This window comes from Salvelinus namaycush, chromosome 18, assembly GCF_016432855.1.
Source record: "Salvelinus namaycush isolate Seneca chromosome 18, SaNama_1.0, whole genome shotgun sequence".
Taxonomy (NCBI): domain Eukaryota; kingdom Metazoa; phylum Chordata; class Actinopteri; order Salmoniformes; family Salmonidae; genus Salvelinus; species Salvelinus namaycush.
The window spans coordinates 16,148,142-16,164,772 of NC_052324.1; the positions used below are offsets into that span (position 1 = coordinate 16,148,142).

General features: G+C 39.3%; 1 pseudogene; it reads left to right on the forward strand.

Annotated features, from left to right (window-relative positions):
• The first annotated feature begins 5,647 nt into the window (after positions 1 to 5,647).
• Positions 5,648 to 10,920, forward strand: LOC120063583 (annotated as a pseudogene).
• Positions 10,921 to 16,631: the final 5,711 nt, after the last annotated feature.

Sequence of the window (16,631 nt, forward strand, 5' to 3'; positions counted from 1 at the left end):
TGAGGTCAGGGACCAAGAGCAGCACTGCCCCCTCAAGATTCTGAGCCTGCTTGGCAGGGTTGGTCCTGCAAAGCCAAAGCCCCCTAAAGGGAGAGCATAATAAACAAGGAAATTCTCAAAGCTGCTAATGAGAACCTTGACGACCTTGTACCTAGCCGGTGGGGATTCCGGTGGGGTGCCCCCACCCAGGCAGTGGCAGTGCTGGCAACACTAGCTGCAGTAACCCATGGGGAGGGGGTCACACTCGGACATTCAGAGAGGGGGTATATTATTGTGGCCCTGGTGGCACGAAACCAATCGGACTGCATGGAGATGCTTGGGAACATGGTCAAAATGGATGACCGTATTGTGGGTGTTTCAGGAAGAAGGTGTACATTTGACCTCCATCATCTAGGATGTGACAATGGTAAATAAATCTCTACATTTATGCTCATTTTTTGCACGGTCTTGCAGGCCTTCTCATGCAGCTGCAACTGCAAGTACATTTGTAAATCATGACCCATCTTGAGTTGGGCTCTGGGATGGTGCAATTGTTGAGAGGGTGAGCTTATGGTTGTGTGGGGGTAAGGGCTGAATGTGTGTGGGTGTATGTGTGTATCCCACAACTGTTGCGAAGGAAGAAGTAAAAGATGTTAGGGACTATAGAGGATGATTCACAGCAATATGTAATAAAAATCGAGGTGAGGGCGATGGAAATGCATTTGGCAATGGATCTGCTTCGGTTCGGTGGATGGCGCTGTGTGCACTTTTCGAAGGATGGATCCCAGTCGGTCCGGGGCTGTGCGATGCGGGGGGTCGGGGGTGGTCTGCCGGGCATTGGGATGACAACCCAACTCGAGATGGGGGCTTTTGGCGGGTGGAATAGTGGGGACCAATTGGAGGTTTGCTTAGTGGAGATGCAAATGTCATGGTACAACTATATAGAAACTCAATCATTATGTTACTTTTTAATAGGACGTTTACAAACATATATTTTGATAAAAATAATTGAAAGGTGTGTCTCATTATGGTAAGTGGTGAAATAAGTATAGCCAGTTACAATTGTAATGGCTTAGCAGATAATAAGAAAAGACGATCAGTATTTACCTGGCTAAAAGAGAAGGATTATAATATCTACTGTTTACAGGAAACCCATTCGACAGTTTTAGATGAAGTTTTGTGGAAAAAGAACTGGGGGGGCGAAATATATTTCTCCCATGGGCAAAGAAATTCAAAAGGGGTGATGGTTTTAATTAATAATAACTTTGATCCAAATGTGCAACTTGTCCAAACAGATCCTCAAGGTAGATGGATTATTTTAAATATGTTATTGGACAATAAACATATATGGCTTATTAACCTATACGGTCCGAATAATGATGATCCAAGCTTCTTTGACAATATATATAAGAATGTATCAACTCTACAAGCAACACTAGACTCTATTATTATAGTGGGAGATTTTAATACGGTCTTAAATACCTCTATGGACCGGAAAGGAAATCACACTACAAACTATCACCCTCAGGCACTTAAGGAAATCAGGAATGTCATGGATATATTGGAATTAGTGGATATATGGAGACTTAAATACCCTGACCTAGTGAGATATACATGGCGGAGGCTTAATCAAGCTAGTCGCCTTGACTACTTTCTTATATCATTCTCTCTGGCACCAAAAGTTAAAAAGTGTTTGATAGGGGACAGAATGCGGTCGGACCATCACATAATTGGCATATATATTACTCTTACAGAATTTCCACGTGGGCGAGGATATTGGAAATTTAATCAAAGCCTACTAGATGATAAATTGTTTAGAACTAGGACAGAAGAATTTATAACTGACTTTTTTAGACATAACATAGGTACAGCAGATCCCCATATTGTATGGGACACTTTTAAGTGTGCCTTTAGAGGCCATGCAATTCAGTACTCATCTATAAAACAAAAGCAATTTCGATCAAAAGAGTCCATATTAACAAAGGAAATTGAAGGACTAACAGTACAGTTAGATAACAATAAAAACGGTACCATAGAGGCACAGAATAAGTTAGAGGAAAAACAAAAAGAAATGGAGGAACTTATTCAAGAAAGATCCAGTGTAATATATTATAAAAAATAAAGCGAACTGGATGGAATATGGGGAAAAATGCACCAAATTCTTTTTCAATCTTCAATATAGAAATGCTACCAAAAAAAACGTATTAAAACTTGTTACAAATGATGGAGTCACGCATGATTCACCAAATGATATTTTGAAAGAGGAAGTAAAGTACTTTAAGAATATATTTTCGTTTCAGGCTCCTCCATCTCCACTAACTGAAACTAATTGTATGGATTTTTTCCCTAATAATAATGTAAAATTAACATCTGTACAGAAAGACTCATGTGAAGGCCTAATTACAGAGGAGGAACTACTTGATGCAATTGGGGCCTTTAAGGATGGGAAAACTCCAGGACTGGATGGCATACCAGTGGAAGTATACAAACATTTTTTTGATATACTCAAAGGACCATTATTAGCTTGTTTTAACCACTCCTATATAAATGATAGATTATCAGACACGCAACAAGAAGGTGTGATATCATTATTACTGAAACAGGACCCAAGTGGTATATATAAAGATCCAGTCCATTTAAAAAATTGGAGACCTCTTACACTTCAGTGTTGTGATGCAAAAATCCTAGCAAAATGCTTGGCGCATAGAATAAAAAAAGTTTTGTCAGATATTATTCATCCTAATCAGACAGGTTTTTTACATGGACGATACATTGGAGATAATATAAGGCAAGTACTGGAAACAATAGAACACTATGAAATATCGGGGACACCAGGCCTGGTTTTCATAGCTGATTTTGAAAAGGCTTTTGATAAAGTACGACTGGAGTTTATATATAAATGCCTAGAATATTTCAATTTTGGGGAATCTCTTATAAAATGGGTAAAAATTATGTATAGTAACCCTAGGTGTAAAATAGTAAATAATGGCTACATCTCAGAAAGTTTTAAACTATCTAGAGGAGTAAAACAAGGTTGTCCACTATCGGCATATCTATTTATTATTGCCATCGAAATGTTAGCTGTTAAAATTAGATCAAACATTAATATTAAGGGATTAGAAATCCAGGGCCTAAAAACTAAGGTGTCATTGTACGCTGATGATTCATGTTTTCTTTTAAAACCACAACTAGAATCTCTCCACGGCCTCTTAGAGGATCTAGATACATTTGCTATCCTCTCTGGATTAAAACCAAATTATGATAAATGTACCATATTACGTATTGGATCACTAAAAAATACACATTTTACATTGCCATGTAGTTTACCAATTAAATGGTCTGACGGTGATGTGGACATACTCGGTATACAAATCCCAAAAGAAAGAAATGATCTCACTCCAATAAATTTTTATAGAAAGTTAGCAAAAATAGATAAGATCTTGCTACCATGGAAAGGAAAATACCTGTCTATTTGTGGGAAAATCACCCTGATTAACTCTTTAATCATATCACAGTTTACCTATTTGCTTATGGTTTTGCCTACACCTAGTGACCTGCTTTTTAAATTATATGAACAAAAAATATTCAATTTTATTTGGAACGGCAAGCCAGATAAAATTAAAAGGGCCTATTTATATAACGAATATGAATTCGGAGGGCAGAAATTATTAAATATTAAAGCATTAGACCTCTCACTAAAGGCATCAGTCATACAAAAGTTATACTTAAATCCAAACTGGTTCTCTAGTAGATTGGTACGAATGTCTCATCCTATGTTCAAGAAGGGCCTTTTTCCCTTTATTCAGATTACACCTGCTCACTTTCGGTTGCTTGAAAAGGAAATAATCTCCAAAATATCTTTATTTTTTAAACAAGCCTTAGAAAGTTGGTTGCAATTTCAGTTTAATCCACCTGAAAGGACGGAACAAATAGTACAACAAATCTTGTGGTTAAATACAAATATAGTAATTGATAAAAAAACTGTATTTATCGAAGAAATGTTTAAAAAAGGTATAATTTTTGTGAATGATATCATAAATAGGACTGGTGGAGTAATGTCACACATGCAGCTAACACAGACATATGGAAATGTCTGCTCTACCCAAAATTACAACCAATTAATTGCAGCATTACCACAAAAATGGAAGAGGCAGGTGGAAGGGGATAAAAGTAAGGAACTTGTATGTCGGCCTTATATTAAAGAACATAAATGGTTAAAGAAAAGTGTGATAAATAAAAACATATACCAATTTCATTTAAGGACCAAAAAACTTACAGCTGTGCCATATAAATTGCAAAATAGTTGGGAAGAGATTTTCGATGTACCCATTCCATGGCACATGGTTTATGAATTGATACGCAAAACAACGCCGGATTCAAAACTTCGAATTTTTCAATTTAAATTATTGTACAAAATTCTTGCAACTAATAGAATGTTATATATATGGGGGATACAATCTTCCCAGCTCTGTAGATTCTGCTGTGAGGAGGCAGAGTCATTAGACCATCTATTTTGGTATTGTCCGCATGTAGCTCGTTTTTGGTCACAGGTCCAGGAATGGTTGAAGAATTGCAACATTTGCGTAGAACTAACGCTACAGATAGCAATACTGGGGGATTTGAAAAGCCATAGTCAATCAATCAATAATATAATAATTATTTTAGCAAAAATGTTTATTTTTAATTTACAATCCGTGGAAGCTATGAGAATAGGAAGATTCAAATCTTTTGTGAAGCATCACAGCACAGTTGAAAAATATATGGCAAATAAAAATCCGAAATGGATGATGTTGGAAGATAGATGGGAAAGGTTGAGTGGAGCTGAAGGGTGGGACTAATAACAAGATAAACAATGTAGGGCATACGGGATCTGTGAAATGTGTATAGGTGCGGAGCTATTGTGAAATAGCACAGTTACAAGTGGAAATCAAACTGGATGGACAACAGAAATAGAGGAAGGACTAAGAACAAACAAGAGAGAACTATTATAAAGTAGACTGTGTCTGTAAAATGTGTATAAGATGTATAAATTGAAGGTAAAAACAGAAATGTTTATCAGTTTACTCCAATTGGGGGATCGGTGGTAGGGTTTGCGGGGAATAATAATAAAGGTATACTCTTTAAAAAAAAGTATGTATGTCTATGTAGGTATGTGTATGTATATATGTGTATATGTATGCATACGTGAATGGATATATATATTTACCCAAAAAAATATGGGGGATTGGAAATGATGCAGACAATTACATTGGAAGCAACATTCTTTCCGCAATATTAAGCTGATCCACCCCCCCAAAAAAAAAAAAAAAAAAAAAAAAAAAAAAGAATAACATCAAGATGAAGCAGCTGCTTTATTAGTGGATGCACTGCACTACATCCCGAGGGGTTCGTGCTGATTGTACGAAGATTGTGACAGCCGGTTAAATGGCGTCCCTTGAGAAAGCAAGAACAAGATGTATGTTAGGAGAAGTGCAGTATTATCATAAGGAGACATATACTTGGAATACGGAGTAGGAATGGAGAGAAAAAGAGGCAGAGGAGGTCTAAGAGAGAGAGGGAGGAAGATGGTGATTTTCAGTCAGTTAAAAATGGTAGAAAAAAGGGAGATGGTTTGTTGAAGAAGAATGGTAGAAACTGTAAGCAGAGTGAGCTGAAGACAGGAGGAGAAATGGAAGTGAATGAGGGCGAAGTATTGGAGGTGGCAGGTGTGGTGAAGTTTTCGGAGCCCGAGGCTTGCACCGAGGGTCTTGGTAAAGATGAGTCTATGACAGTAGGAGTGAAGTTTTGGGAAAAAGTGGACCCTTGCCTTTTGGCTGATCCATTTGTGGTTTCAGGGTGGGTGAAAACAGAGTTGGGTGCTGTGGAATCGGTGAGGGTAACCAGAAGTGGTCTTGTGATAATTGTTTGTGTTTCTGCTGGTCAGAGGGAGAAGGTGCTCAGCGTTAAACAAATGGAGGCAAGAAATGTGAATTGTTTCACTCTCAAGAAAAAGGCGCCATTGAAAGGAGTGATTACTGGGGTAGCGGTAAATGTAAAAGTTGACCAACTGAAGGGGTAGATTCCCGGTGTTTGTGATGCTCGTCGTTTGGTGCGACGCAGACAGGGTGCCTAGAGTGGTGAAACAGAAGAGTCATTGTCTGTTCTTTTGAATTTTGATGTTGAATCTTTTTTCGATTAAGTGATGTTAGGATATATAAGTTATCCTGTACGAGCTTTTGACATTCTTACAGGTGTCAAGCTCATGGGCATGTGGCAGCAGTGTGTAGGAGGGAGGTTCCTAGGTGTGAGAAGTGTGCAGAAGGGCTTGAGACAAAGAAATGTGTAGCATTGGGGAAAGTAGTGGTATGTGTTAATTGTAGGGGTGCCCATGGGGCTGGGGATCAGAAATGTCCAGTGCGAGAGAGGCAGGATGAGGTTTCCAGAGTTAGAGTAGTGCAGAAGTTGCCATATGCTGAGACAGTGAAAGTAGAGGAAGATGGGTCAAGGGGAGTGATCCTGAGAGGAGTGGTGTGAGTAGGAGATCTGTACCAGTACAGAGGGATAGGCCAACAAGTGATATATGTTTCAGTAAGATTGGATTTCTAGCATTTATAGCAATGGTTATCAACTGTACTGCAGGGATGGAATGTAAGTCCCAGAAAATTGAGGTTGTGGAGGCAGCTGCAGAAAGGCATTTGGGTGTGCAAGACTTGACATCAAAAGAGCTACAGGGTGTGTTAAGTGGTGATGTCCCATCCTTTCAGGTTGTTGGCATGATGTAGGACTACATAGATTTAAATAGTGGAGTAGGGTGGTGGTAATTTGATTTGATTTTTAAACATATTTTTTGTGAGTGTATGTAGTGTTAGATGGTGGGGTTTTTGTTATTTTTGTATTTTTAAATTTCAAGCAAAGTATAAAGGTGTTATACTCTAGTCTAGTAGGTGGCGGTAATGCAACATATTGGATGCCAACCGCCGTTCAACCTCATCGAAGATGATCCGTATCCCAGATGTCATAACAAATGGTTAGTGCTATTTCCAATATGGCTCTTAGTAATACTGTCACGAGAATTTTCAATCCCAATGATGATAACTAAACAATTATTTAAGCTTTGACCAAACCCCGAGGTTTGTAAGACCCTGGGTTTAATAATAATTAGGCAAAGACTCAGCTTCTGCAAGAGGTCCGTAACGTTTATTCAGAGAGCGCTCTAAAGTCAAAAAATGCAAAGACATGTCATTTTATAACTTCCACCCCCCTACCTCCTTACACACAAACAGTAGGTGGGATGTATCTTTCCCCACAGTTCTCATTCCTCATTTATCACTACCAAGCTGGCAGTTCCATCCTCCCGAGATTAGAGGGACCTTGACAGGACTCCCTTTCCTGTCGTAAATTTCTCAGAGTTCTAACCAGGTCAGGTCATGTATAGTTTAATTGTCCTCTGTGTTTTCTTAGTCACACACACATATTTCTCTCCCTTACTTGTCTCGACCAAACCTTATTGGACTTAAGTTTATCACTCTAATTATTCATTATACATGTTACATAATCTAATAATTACTAATAGTTACGTTTGTCTAATTATTTATTATACATGTTACATAATCTAATAATTACATTTCAGGGTGAAATTCTTTAGTCATTACCTTAAACATATAAATTCCCCAAATTCCAGCTTGAAGAAAATGGGGATTATTATTTGATTGGGTCGGAGGTTAGTTTCTTTGGCTATAGTATATTTTAAGATTAGTAATTTAGTGTTATTTAGCTATAGTAACATTAGCTTGCTACATTTTTCGTGCATTTGTTTGCTAATTACCGGAAAGAGTTAGGCTACCGTCGATAAAACAACAATAACAGCTGTTAACCAATTTGTTGTTTTTGCTTTTAGGTCGGAAATTACCTGCGTATGTTCAGAGGTTACTTGTATAATGAAACCCATCGCTATAGAGGAAACTAGCATCAGTGGAGGAGAGGAAGAAAATAATGCAATCATCACATGGTTAGTAACTAGCTAGCCCTTGATCATGAATCTCAGTTCCATTCCATTACACAGTAGTCATTGGATGAAGGTGTCTTCTGTATGGGGGAGTTTTGTTAAGACCCCCGACACTCGGTCTCAACACGCGTTGCTTGCGATATGGTTTTGGAAGCTTTTCATATCGGATAAATCATTTTCTAAAAACAAAAGGTTCAATTGATACAAACCTTTTTACAGGGTCAGTTTTCCCACACTACAATATAAACATGTTACAACGCGTGTTTTCACGTTAGACAGAGGGACCACCTGTGCTAATTAAGCAATAATGCACTAGGAGGTGTGGTACAGCATATGGCCAATATACCATGGCTAAGGGCTGTTCTTGTCCCACGACGCAACATGGAGTGCCTGGATACAGCCCTATTGGCCATATACCACAAACCCCCAAGGTGCCTTATTGCTATTATAAACTGGTTACCAACATAATTAGGTCAGTAAAAATAAATGTTTTGTCATACCCATGGTATGCAATCAGATATACCACGGCTGTCAGCCAATCAGCATTTAGGGCTCGAACCACCCAGTTTATAATTAGCTATCTAGCACGCTCTAAACACCTGTGTGTAATGGGAAGAAGGCCGCCAGAAATGTGTTGTCACTGAAAAATACTATTGGCTGTAACAGAGCATTATTTTTTTTAACCTTTATTTAACTAGGCAAGTCAGTTAAGAACAAATTCTTATTTACAATGACGGCCTAGGAACAGCGGGTTAACTGCCTTGTTCAGGGGCAGAAGGACAGATTTTTACCTTGTCAGCTCAGCGATTTGATCTAGCAACCTTTCCGGTTACTGGCCCAACACTCTAACCACTAGGCTACCTGCTGGCCCAGGTTAAAACAGTGTACAGTAGGCTAAGTGTATATTTTGCATTTGTGAAATTATTTTGATGGGATATGAACGTAAAGGGCTTTATGTTTCTAGAACCGTATTGCAATTGAGAGTCGATTCACGTTTAGATGGAGTATTTGGCTATTTTGGCTGCCATATCCAGTCTATCCCTGAAAATAGCATATATGGTCCTTGGAACTTAAGGAGTAAAGGTAGGCTCCTTAAGAGTACGTCTTGTGGTAGTAACTAGCTAGATGGCTAGCTAATTATCATGAAACAATACCTAATGTGAGATAACGAAGGTCTCCTCTGAAATGTGGGGAATAGCTAAACCCTTGGCTTTTTTAACTACTTTCAGATCATGGTTACACAGCCCTAGCTACCAGTGTGACCCTTCTGAAGGCATTAGAGGTAGAGGAGATACATGTTTTTCCTGGTCCTTGATGTTCCTGGTATTATAGTCAATAACTGTCTCTTTGTCTCATGCATAGTCTTCATGTCTCACTGTGTATGGCCTTGCCAACAGGGAGCAAAAGGATAAGAGGAATAGTCAGTGGATCCCCATGCTGCCCAACAGCTCTCATCACCTGGACGCTGTCCCCTGCTCCACAACTATCAACAGCAGTCGCTTAGGCTGAGACAAGAAGAGGACCTTCCTTCTCTGGTGAGCCTGATAAAGCCTAAACCACTGTAAGAACAGATTAACTCTGGTGTAAAGGCCTATCATAGTCAAACAGAATGTAAACACAACTGTGTGAAACAATCTTTCAAATGTGTGTCCTGTTCTCTCTCTCACATGCACATCTTTGATGACCATGATCCTGCAGTGATCCATGAGAACGCCACCCAGTCTGAGGTTCTGGTTTTGATCCGATTGGACATGGAGATAGAGGTGCAGAAGCTCAGGGATGCTTTCACCTGGAATATGAATGGTAGGATGGCATTGTAGCTCTGTCTAAAACTGGTGTCCATAACGATGGTATTTGAATCCATATATATCTCGTAGTTTTCTAGAACAAAATGATTTTAACATGACAACGTTCTTGTCATCTTCTGCCCAAACACCTTTTCTTCTCAGTCCTAGTTCAAGTTCTCATGTGATACATGCTGTTGTTCCTCAGAGAACCTCATGACTCCTGAGATGTTTGCTGAGATCCTGTGTGACGACCTGGACCCACTGGCCTTAATCCCTGTCATTGCCTCCGCCATCCGCCAGCAGATAGTCCTATCCCACAGACGGCATCCTGGACGAACAGACTGACCAGAGGGTCATCGTCAAGGTAAAACCAAGATTGTTACTTTACCTTACTGTGTGTGCAATGATGAGCTGAGACCAGAGTTAGGAAACTGCGACTATTATAATTAAAGGCGCAATTTGTAGAAATAGCTCCACCATTTCCTGGTTTCTAAAATGTTCACCTGATTTTAGTTTGTCACAGCAAGCAATGTGTGGAGACCTCAAACACAACTCTGGACCTCGAAGCCAGTTCCACTGCATTTTTTTGATTGTTCCCCTCTAATCAGGGACTGCTTTAGACCTGGTACACCAGGTGTGTGCAATTAATTATTGGGTAGAACAGAAAACCATCAGGCTCTGGGCATCGTAGTGTAAGAGTTGAGTACCCCTGTTGTAGAGAATCATTGTATCACCTAAACTGCTGTGAAATATATTTTCTGTTTGAACCTGATGTACAAAACCGAAAGTAAAAAGAAGCTAAAACAAAATGCACGGAGGGAGAAATCACAGAAATATCACATATAAAAAGGATCTATTGTGTATCAGACTTGCTTTCAATGAGAATGACAGAGCTATAACTTACATTTCTATCTGAAATCACATAATGGACGTTTAACTGATCGTTAACTTGAAACACGATTTCTTATCTTCACCATAAGCTGAACATTCATGTTGGAAACATCTCGCTGGTGGACCAGATTAAGTGGGATATGTCAGAGGAAGAAGTCCCCAGAGAAGTTTGCACTGAAACTGCTCGAAGCTTGGCTTAGGGGAGAGTTTGTCATCACCATCGCTTACAGCATCTGAGGACAACTTAGTTGGCACCAGAGGACATACGCTTTCAGGTAAGATATACAGATTGATGCTAAGACACACTTGTACAGTACACCCACTCAAATATATGCATGGCAAATACTCAAAGCTGAGCTGGTAACAGAGGACTGATCTATCTCAAATCGTTTTTGTATTTGGGAGAAACGTAATAGACAGTCTTGACTCTGTAGAGTCTGTTTGTAACGCAATGTAAAAATTAGGTGAAAAGTAACTGCCCAAACAATAGCAATTACCTCTGCCTCTGTTGGGCTCCTATACCGAAATACCCCTTGCAGCAACATGCTATTTTCCTGTCTGGCTGTGTCTCATGGTTGTGTAATAATTTGTTGTGGCTTTTTGTCAGTGGGTGTTACCGCACTGAACTACTGTCCTAAAAATATACCTCATGATCTATCTTACCCAGAGTCTCTTTTAAACAACAGTTTGAAAGTATTGTAAATAAAACTGCCCACTCATTCAATCTAATTAGTTTGAGTTAATGGAATTTTATTAATGTCAGTTACTGATATTCTCTCTGTATATTTGCATTACAGGCGCATGAGACGACTGGCAAACACAGCACCAGCGTGGTAGATGATGCAAGCGAGAAGTCCTGCTCCTTCAACAAGACAGACAGTAGGCCATTTGATGAAATGTGTTGGGACATGCTATGCTAATAGCATTTACACAGGAATTCCTTCAGCCTGTTTACCAGAGCAGATCCTCATCTTCACCGCTCATCTCAGCTTTCTAGTCTGCGACCTCAAACAGCCCCTACAATGTGCTCCCTCCCTCCCCTACAGTGCCTTCAGAAAGTATTCACACACCTTGACTTTTTCCACATTTTGTTGTGTTACAGCCTGAATTTAAAATTGATTAAATGTATGTTTTTTTTGTCACCGGCCTACACACAATACCCCATAATGTCAAAGAGGAATTATGTTTTTCAAATGTTTTTACAATTAATTGAAAAATGTAAATCTGAAATGTCTTGATTCAATAAGTATACAGTTGAAGTCGGAAGTTTACATAGACCTTAGCCAAACACATTTAAACTCAGTTTTTCACAATTCCTGACATTTAATCCTAGTAAAAATGCCCTGTCTTAGGTCAGTTAGGATCACCACTTAATTGTAAGAATGTGAAATGTCAGAATAATAGTAGAGAGAATGATTTATTTCAGCTTTTATTTCTTTCATCACATTCCCAGTGGGTCTGAAGTTTACATACACTCAATTAGTATTTGGTAGCATTGCCTTTAAATGGTTTAACTTGGGTCAAACGCTTCGCGTAGCCTTCCACAACCTTCCCACAATAAGTTGGGTGAATTTTGGCCCATTCCTCCTGACAGAGCTTGTGTAACTGAGTCAGGTTTGTAGGCCTCCTTGCTTGCACATGCTTTTTCAGTTCTGCCCACAAATGGGGGATTGATATAGGATTGAGGTCAGGGCTTTGTGATGGCCACTCCAATACCTTGACTTTGTTGTCCTTAAGCCATTTTGCCACAACTTTGGAAGTTTGCTTGGGGTCATTGTCCATTTGGAAGACCCATTTGCGACCAAGCTTTAACTTTCTGACTGATGTCTTGAGATGTTGCTTCATATATCCACATAATTTTCCTGCCTCATGATGCCATCTATTTTGTGAAGTGCACCAGTCCCTCCTGCAGCAAAGCACCCCCACAACATGATGCTGCCACCCCCGTGCTTCACAGTTGGGATGGTGTTCTTCAGCTTGCAAGCCTCCCCCTTTTTCCTCCAAACATAACGATGGTCATTATGGCCAAACAGTTCTATTTTTGTTTCATCAGACTAGAGGACATTTCTCCAAAAAGTACAATCTTTGTCCCCATGTGCAGTTGCAAACCGTAGTCTGGCTTTTTTAAGGCGGTTTTGGAGCAGTGGCTTCTTCCTTGCTGAGCGGCCTTTCAAGTTATGTCGATATAGGACTCGTTTTTACTGTGGATATAGATACTTTTGTACCGGTTTCCTCCAGAATCTTCACAAGGTCCTTTGCTGTTGTTCTGGGATTGATTTGCATTTTTCGCACCAAAGTGCGTTCATCTCTAGGAGACAGAAGGCGTCTCCTTCCTGAGCGGTATGACGGCTGCGTGGTCCCATGGTGTTTATACTTGCGTACTATTGTTTGTACAGGTGAACATGGTACCTTCAGGCGTTTGGAAATTACTCCCAAAGATTAACCGGACTTGTGGAGGTCTACAATTTTTTTTCTGAGGTCTTGGCTGATTTCTTTTAATTTTCCTATGATGTCAAGCAAAGAGGCACTGAGTTTGAAAGTAGGCCTTGAAATACATCCACAGGTACACCTCCAATTGACTCAAATGATGTCAATTAGCCTATCAGAAGCTTTTAAAGCCATGACATAATTTTCTGGAATTTTCAAAGCTGTTTAAAGGCACAGTCAACTTAGTGTATGTAAACTTCTGACCCACTGGAATTGTGATAAAGTTAATTATAAGTGAAATAATCTGTCTGTAAACAATTGTTGGAAAAATGACTTGTCATGCACAAAGTAGATGTCCTAACCAACTTTCCAAAACTATAGTTTGTTAACAATAAATTTGTGGAGTGGTTGAAAAACGAGTTTTAATGACTCCAACCTTAGTGTATGTAAACTTCCGACTGTATGTGGTGCCAAACTAGATCAGAACATCTACTGCTTTCTCAGCCAGGCAGGAGACCGCCTCCTGCTGTAGATGAGCAACCCAGAACTGTGTCAGTGTGTTTGCCTCAAAAAGCATCTTGCTTCAATCAGTTTATTCCAGTTCAGAATAAAAATTAACTGTATTTTAACAGCAACAGTTCCAACCTAGACTTGTTTTCAACAATAATCTATACAGTAAAATGTACAGTAGGCCTAATTGTTTTCAACTGTACATTGCGTTTAACAGAGGTTTCCTCTTACATGGTCTCTTTTAATGATCAGGTCTGGGTTGAAATAAAGCTGAAATAGGGTGAGGACCTCCAGTTGCTACATGTTTGAATTCATCACCGTTTCAACTTGGTATACCTTTAAATAATGTATAGTAAAAAGGAGTTATCTGTATATGGATAGTTGCCATATGGCCAAAACAAAAGTAAAACAAACAAAATGTGTTTTCTTTCAAATTCAAGTAAAAAAACATATAGTTACAATAAACTATGTCTAAACAACTCAAAATGTCATACCGCCCTCTTCAATTTAGACTTTATATCCAATTTAATGAACCATTTCATGTATTAATGGCTTGAATTTGACCTCTGGTGTGACATTACAATCAATGTTAATATAAAGGTTTAATGATTCCCAAATAAACACTATTTTTTTTAACTAATTATTTTGTTACTTGTGTCTTTAAATTAGTAATCATATTCTTGCATTTCAAATTAAAAAGATAATTTCCTTGTATTATGATGATAACCAAGTGTCTCGCTATTACATTTTGGGTAAGATTCACAGTAACTTCACTAAGGTAAAAAGCAATTATCTTACTTGTGTATTATTATAATGTTACATGCCTCATGCTTAACAATTATTTTACCATTTTGTCCAAGATTTAAAAAAAAATCCCTTTAATTTAATGGCGTCACCCCATAGGGCATTATGTCACACTGAATGACAATACACAGCAGGCAGTCAAATTTTACTGTTAAAACGTAGTGACACTTTTGGAAGTTTTTTACCACAGTAAAAATGCTTCTAAACATCAGTTCTGAACATCAGTAATGGATCATCATGAAATAATTTGAAGTGTACTCATTGCAATTACAGGGACTCGTAAGTCCTGCATAGTTATTTTTCATCACTACCTCCCGAAATCGGGAGTGGATCATTTGCGTGCCTGATGCCTTCCTTGGATGTGGTAGCCGTTTCTCAGGCTCCCTCTCCGGAATCGATCCCTGATTCCCTGTTTCCCTGTTTCCCGTGGTAACCATGGTAGGCACAGAAACTACCATAAAAAGTTGATAGATCAGACATTCAAATGAGACTCCAGGGCCACAAAGGGTCACCAAAAGCGTCCAGGGCACCCGACAGCACCCCGTATGGGTTTTGGGTCTGATAAATGCACCTGTCCCCAAAGGTCAGAACTTGTTTGCATATCTTAGCACTAGAAATGCCAGTAATCCAAGTAACATTGGCGTGATAAATGGAACCATAACTGATTTAATGAACCATTCACCATTTCAATGTACTGGCCGTGTGTAATTGGTTCATCTTTGGGGCTAGAATATCAACCACGTAGAGCAGAGGGGGGAGGGGGGGTCTCCAAAAGAGGCACGGCTGATATGGGCCCTCCCAGGGTGGATCACGTATGCCAATCGGTCAGGAGTGAAAATGGTAGGGCAGACAGAGGGAACAAGGCGATTGATGGTCTAATGCAGGGAGTGAGAACCAGGAATGGGAGCAGCGCAGCCAGCCCCCAATATCTGCACCATCACTAGGGCCAAGTAAAAGAACAAGACCCTCCCCAGAGGGCAGAGACAGACCCAGAGGTTGCTAGAGTGATGTTCACCTGCTAAAAGTGCGAAACCATGCATGGGAGAATGAATACATAAATATTGCACTCAAAATCACTTAAATGGATCAAAATTGCAACAGGATACAAATAGGTCTAACGAAAATACGTCTTAAAAGGTAATTATAGAAGTTTATTAAAACTTCTTCGGGATCAGTGTCCCTTCCACGGGACGGTTGAGCTAACGTAGTCTAATGCATTAGCATGAGGTTGTAAGTAACAAGAACATTTCCCAGGACATAGACATATCTGATATTGGCAGAAAGCTTAAATTATTTTTAATCTAACTGCACTGTCCAATTTACAGTAGCTATTACAGTGAAAGAATATCATCCTATTGTTTGAGGAGAATGCACAATTTTGAATATAAAAAGTTATTAATAAACAAATTAGGCATATTTGAGCAGTCTTGATACAAAATTTTGAACAGAAATACAATGGTTCATTGGATCAGTCTAAAACTTTGCGCATACACTGCTGCCATCTAGTGGCCAAAATGTATATTGCACCTGGGCTGGTGCATTTCAAAGATGATGGTACAAAATAATGTTTTTTTTCTCCTTTGTATTATCTTTTCCCGGGTCTATTGTGTTATATTCTCCTACATTCCTTTCACATTTCCACAAACTTCAAAGTTTTTCCTTTCAAATGGTACCAAGAATATGCATATCCTTGCTTCAGGGCCTGAGCTAAAGGCAGTTAGATTTCAGTATGTCATTTTGGGTGAAAATTGGTTAATGGGATATACCATATTCATATCACACCAAGGGAAAAAAGGCCCCGCCAATCAGAATGAGTTTTTTCCCACAAAAGTTCTTTATTACAGACAGAAATACTCCTCAGCACCCAGCATCCACCACCTCCCCCTCCCTCAGACAATCCCGCAGGTGAAGAAGCCAGATATGGAGGTCCTAGGCTTGCGTGGTTACACGTGGTCTGCGGTTGTGAGGCCGGTTGGACGTACTGCCAAATTCTCTAAAACAACATTGCAGTCAGCATACCAATTGCACGCTCTCTCAAAACTTGAGACATCTGTGCCATTGCACATTTTAGAGGGTACCTGTATAATGATCATGCTGTTTAATCAGCTTCTTGACATGCCACACCTTTCAAGTGGATGGATTATCTTGGCAAAGCAAAAATGCTCCCTAACAGGGATGTAAACAAATTTGTGCACAACATTTTTGAGAAATAAGCTTTTTGTGCGTATGGAACATTTCTGGGATCTTTA